Genomic DNA, 6,000 nt, shown 5'->3' with positions numbered 1-6,000 from the left:
AACTCGCCCGCGGCTGCGGCTGCCGCCGCCTCTTCCAGCCTAGTGGCGATGAGTGCCATCTCCGCATCGGTGGTGTCGCGGGTGAGGCTGTCCTTCTCGTCGGAGCTGATCGGCACTTCCACCAAGTCATCGAAGAACTACTGCACGACGTCGTCTGCAGGCTCCTGCCAAGTTGGCACAATTCCATGCGAGTCGCACTCCAGCATCATTGCGCGGATGCCGTCGAGCGAGGAATTGTTGCACAGCGGAACGACGCCCCCCGGCAACCTAAAAACTTTGGGATGTTGGGGGTCATACTTGAAGAGCTCCTGGAGCATCGCGTTGAGCTCCAAAACTGTGAAGTTGAAGTTGAGGCCCGGCCGCAGCCTCATGATGTCTGCCGCATTCTTGAACTCCCAAGTGGGCCTCCCCCGTTCCTGCAGGGGGGCGATGCGGCGGCGAAGAAAGTCTGCGCCAACAGCGCCTACAGTAAGCCCGGCAAGCCTGAGGCGTAGGATCCTGGTGACAGCAATCTTCAGCCTGTCGTCTTCCGGGGCCACGTCACTCCAATCACTGCCGCGTGCTACTGGTGTTTTGCGCCAGGTGGTGAATGGCTGCGGGTTCTCCTCGTCAATCCAGCACCAGTCTGCTCTCCACTCCTCCCACTTGCCGCTGAATTCTCCCTCCAGATAGGTTTCCTTCTTGCCGGCCCTTGAGATCCAAGCGATTCCGCCGGATAGAGGCTCTCCTCTCTCTACTCGGGGTATGAAGAAGTGGCGAAAGAGGGCTACGTTGGGATGGACTCCGACAAAGTTTTCGCAGAGATGTGCGAAAACTGCCATGGTCAGAACGGCATTGGGGGTGAAGTCAAGGAGGTGGAATCCGTAGGTATTCATGATGTCGCAGAAGAATTCAGAGAAAGGCGGGCAGAGCCCGCAGTAGAAGAACAAAGCGAAGAAAGGGTATCCGTTTGGAGCTTTCTTCCAAGCGGCGACGGGGAGTACCTTCGTGCGCGGATGCGCTCGCGTCTCCGCCGACCAGAAAAGGTAGTAGTTCTCCCTCAGCTCCTTCGCGCCAAGCTTGGGGGGGGGGGGGGAAGCGGCCCCCCCCCTCCCCCCCCCCCCCAGGGGGGGGGGGGGGGGGGGAAGACGGCCCGCTCCTTCCGCAGCGCCGCGAGCCGCTGCGCCTCGGTCAACTTCACAACCTTCCCCTTGTCGGCTTTTGGAGCCATGGCGGAAGCAGTGGAGGAGGTTGACGGCGTTGGTGGTGCTGGTGGCGATGGGGGGCGGAGTGCTGCTGCTCTCTCTCTCAGCTTTGGGAAGGCGAGGGAGCGGCGGAGATTTCTGAGATTAGAACAGCAACGGGCGAATGGGCGGGCGACCCTTGTTTCCCCTGCTTATAAAGAGGGAGGGGGCGGACGTTCCGCATTTCTGAATAAAGAAACCACCCACGATCTCTCCCACGACGCCGCATTCAACGCGTGCCGTTCGGGGAGGGCGCGGTGGATACGGAGAGAGATACGGCGTAACCTAGGCCGCGCGTGCCCGTGCCCTGTTTTGGGCCTGGCCCAACAGCGCTCGGCACCGCGTATGGCCCAGGCCCGGGGGCTCCTGTCGGTGTACTAGAGTAGGGGTACCCTAGTATCCCGAACTTGTGCACGGGCAGTCGCAGCATCCCGCGACAAGGCTTGCCGGGTGACCGCCAAGGTCCTCCGTGGTTCCTTTGGAGCCATTCAAGAACAAAGTATCCAAACCAAGGCATTTCAAGACCCCAGCAAGAGGAGCTTGCCGGGAAGGCCAACCAAGGCATCCCAAGACCCTGGCAAGAGGAGCTTTCCGGGAAGGCCAACCAAGGCATCTCGAGGAACTTGCCGCGACGCGCCGCGCGTCCCGGCAAGGCCCGGTGAGCGACAAACTCCCGGACGCGACAAGACAACGACCGCGGCAAGGTGCTTGCCGCGGCAAGCCACCACCCCGTGCCCGCGCTCCAGCACATCCATCGACGTGTCGCTCTGGGACCCTTCCAGGCGTGCGTGGCGGGAGGCTGTGTAGCCAGCGGCGCGCGGTGGCAAGCGGCGCTGATAAGATTGCCATCGTGGTGAGCGGTGGCGTCCCTGACGGTCCCTTTTTGCACTGTTTAGGCGACACAGACGGGCATTTAATGCCCTTGTCCCCTGCCGTCAGGATTAGGTATGATACACTGTAGTAGGTAGCTGTACCTACCGCAGCACCTTTACATTTTTACCCTTGTCTATGTTGCCACCTGTCGGTGACCCCTTGAGCATATAAAAGGAGGCCCGTGCGCAATGTAGAGGGGGGAGCCCAGAGAACACTCACGCTCGATCTCGTTAGCTGCTGGTGTGTACTATAGCACTCCGCGCTCCCGAGCAAGAAATCAATACAAACCACAAAGCAGGAGTAGGGTTTTACGCATCCGTGCGGCCCGAACCTGGGTAAACCGCTAGTGTGCTTCGCCTCGATCCGCTCTTTGCACGATCTCCGCCCCCGCCGAACCGAAAGGGACCCGGTCCGCCGGTCCCATAGGTGCCCGTGGATCAGTACCTCGGCAGCCGCGGCGATGATTCTCCTCTCGATGGCACTCCGGTGCCACCAAGAGAGAGGAGGAGAGGTTCCCCCCTTGTGCTTCCTCCTCCATGGCCTCCCCCTGGATGGGGAGAGGTTCTCCCTCTGGTCCTTGGCCTTCATGACGATGATGGCCCCTCCGGAATCCTCCTCCATGCCCTCCGGTGATGATGGCCCCCTCCGGCAGGGTGCCAGAGAGGGCCTAGATTGGTTTTCGGTGGCTACGGGGGCTTCTGGCGGCAGAACTCCCGATCTAGGTTAATTTTGCGAGGTTTTTGTATTTATAAGAATTTTTGGCGATGGTCTCACGTCAAGGAGATGCCCGAGTCATCCACGAGGCAGGACCACGCGCTTGGGGGGGGCACCCTCGTGGACGGCCCGGGACTCTTCTGGCCCAACTCTTTTACTCTGGGGTCTTCTTTTGGTCCATAAAAAATCATCAAAAATTGGCACGTCAATTGGGCTCCATTTGGTATTCCTTTTCTGTAAAACTCAAAAACAAGGAAAAAACATAAACTGGCATTGGGCTCTAGGTTAATAGGTTAGTCCCAAAAATCATATAAAATAACATATAAATGCATAAAAACATCCAAGGTTGATAATATAATAGCATGAATACTTCATAAATTATAGATACTTTGGAGACATATCAACACCTAGTGAAGCAAAAGGCGCGGCGGTAGTCCACAGAAAAGCAGTCGTTCATCGTCCAGGAGACTCACAAACTGCAAGAAGCCGGTGTCATTCGGGAGGTGCGGTACTCGGAATGGCTGGCGAATCCGGTTGTCGTTCCCAAGAAGGGCGGGAAGGAGCGCATGTGCATCGACTTCACCAGCCTCAACAAGGCTTGCCCCCAAGACCCCTTCCCACTTCCGCGCATCGATCAGATCGTCGACTCAGGCGATCACCAAATCAAGATGGCAGTGCAAGATGTTGAGAAGACGGCTTTCCTGACCCCATGTGGGGTGTATTGCTACACCTGCATGCCGTTCGGGCTGCGTAACGCCGGAGCAACTTTCCAGTGGCTGATGCACATCGCTCTCAGCCAGCTGCTCAGGAGGAACGCTGAGGCCTATGTTGACGATATAGTGGTGAAGTCTCGGGAGGCGAGGACTCTCATTGAAGACCTAGAAGAAACGTTTGCCAGCCTGCGCAAGGTGGATCTACGGCTCAATACGGAGAAATGTGTGTTTGGCGTCCCCTTCGGCAAGCTGCTGGGCTTTCTGATGTCGCATAGGGGCATCGAGGCCAACCCAGAGAAGGTCAAGGCCATAGAAGGGATGAGCCCACCACAGACCCTCAAGGAGATGTAGAAGCTGGTGGGCTGTGTGACCTCGCTAGGGCGCTTCATCTCCAAGTTGGGGGAGCGCGCCCTCCCATTCTTCAAGCTGATGAAAAAGAAGGGACCATTCGAGTGGACTCCGGAGGCCGACGCGGCATTCCAAGACCTCAAGAAGTACCTCACCAGCCCGCCGGTGATGGTAGCGCCACACCCCCTTCATGCCCCCGGTGCTCAACCTGACCTCCACTCCTCACTCGGCCAGCGCGGCGCTGGTGGCGGTTCGGGAGGAACGCCCGGCCAAGGGCTCTCAAAGCAGCACCCCGCGGCCGGCTGGAACGCACCAGCTTCAGGATGGCGCTCCTGAGGCCTCGGCTACCCCAACAGAAGACCAAGCCCCTCAGGACGGATCTCCCGAGGCCCCGGCTACCTCAACCAGCGACCAGCCTCTTGAGGCCGTCGGGCCTCAGGAGGTGCAAGGCGTCACCTACACTTTCGCCCTCATCGAGCACCCGGTGCACTTCGTCAGCACGGTGCTGCGCGATGCGCGGGCACGCTACCCCATGCCGCAAAAGCTCTTTCTCGTGCTTCTCGTCACCTCCAGCAAGTTGCGCCACTACTTTCAAGGCCACCCCATCAAGGTCATCTCAGCTTACCCACTAGAGAGGGTGCTCAGGAGTCCCAATGCGGCAAGGAGGGTTGCAGAATGGAACATCGAATTGCAGGCATTCCAGTTGGAGTTCAGCACCACCAGAGTCATCACGGGAGCCACACTCGCCGACTTCATGGCGGAATGGACGGACGCTCCCATTCCCGAAGCAGGTGAGGACTGATCCCTCTCACCAGGAAGTGAGGCACCAGACGACTGGGTCATGTACTTCGACGGCGCCTTCACGCGTCAGGGCGCGGGGGCTAGCACCGTGCTCATCTCGCCCACTTAGGACAATCTCTACTATGCCGTGCAGCTCTGCTTCCATCAGGGCGAGAAGGTCTCCAACAATATCGCGGAGTATGAAGGCCTGATCGCCGGTCTCAAGGCTGCGGCAGCCTTGGGAGTGAAGTGCCTCACCATCAAGGGCGACTCCAGCTCCTCGTCAACTTCTCCAACAAAGTATACGAGCCAAAGGACGAGCACATGGAGGCATACCTTGCGGAGGTATACAAAATTGAGAAACAATTCTTGGGCCTGGAACTGCAGCATGTGCCGCGCGACACGAACAAGGAGGCTGACGACATAGCCAAGAGGGCGTCCCGACGCTTTCCCCAAGAGCCTAGCGTCTTTGAGGAGCAGATCTTCAAGCCTTCAGCAACCCCTCCTGCTGCAGAACCAACATCGCCTCAGGAGGAGCTCCCACCAGCACCCCCCCTCGGGAGCCCCCGCTTGCGGCCCAACCTCGGGAGCACGTCTACTTCTCGCGCTCGAGCCTTAGGAGGGGTGCTAGACCGAAGAGTTTAAGGCGTACCTACTGCAGGGGACCCTGCCGGAGAAGGAGGAAGACGTGGAGCGTGTGGCTCGATAGGCCACTGCCTACTACATCCAGGACGGTGAGCTCTATAGGAAACGGCCAAATGATGTTTCTCTACGATGCATCTTGATACGTCTCCGTCGTATCTACTTTTCCAAACACTTTTGCCCTTATTTTGGACTCTAACTTGCATGATTTGAATGGAACTAACCCGGACTGACGTTGTTTTCAGCAGAATTGCCATGGTGTTATTTTTGTGCAGAAATAAAAGTTCTCGGAATGACCTGAAAATCAACGGAGAATTATTCTGGAATATATAAAAAATACTGGAAGAAAGATCCATGTCAGGGGGCCCACACCCTGTCCACGAGGGTGGGGGCGCGCCCTACCCCCTGGGCGCGCCACCTGCCTCGTGGGCCCCCTGACGCTCCACCGACCTCATCCTTGACTCTATATATTCACTTTCAGGGAGAAAAAAATCAGGGAGAAGGATTCATCGCGTTTTACGATATGGAGCCGCCGCCAAGCCCTAAACTCTCTCGGGAGGGCTGATCTGGAGTCTGTTCGGGGCTCCGGAGAGGGGAATCCGTTGCCATCGTCATCATCAACCTTCCTCCATCACCAATTTCATGATGCTCACCGTCGTGCATGAGTAATTCCATCGTAGGCTTGCTGGACGGTGATGGGTTGGATG

Source organism: Triticum urartu, chromosome 3 (assembly GCF_003073215.2).
Source record: "Triticum urartu cultivar G1812 chromosome 3, Tu2.1, whole genome shotgun sequence".
NCBI lineage: Eukaryota > Viridiplantae > Streptophyta > Magnoliopsida > Poales > Poaceae > Triticum > Triticum urartu.
The sequence above is the reverse complement of the archived record's forward strand: the minus strand, read 5'-3'. Positions refer to the sequence as shown.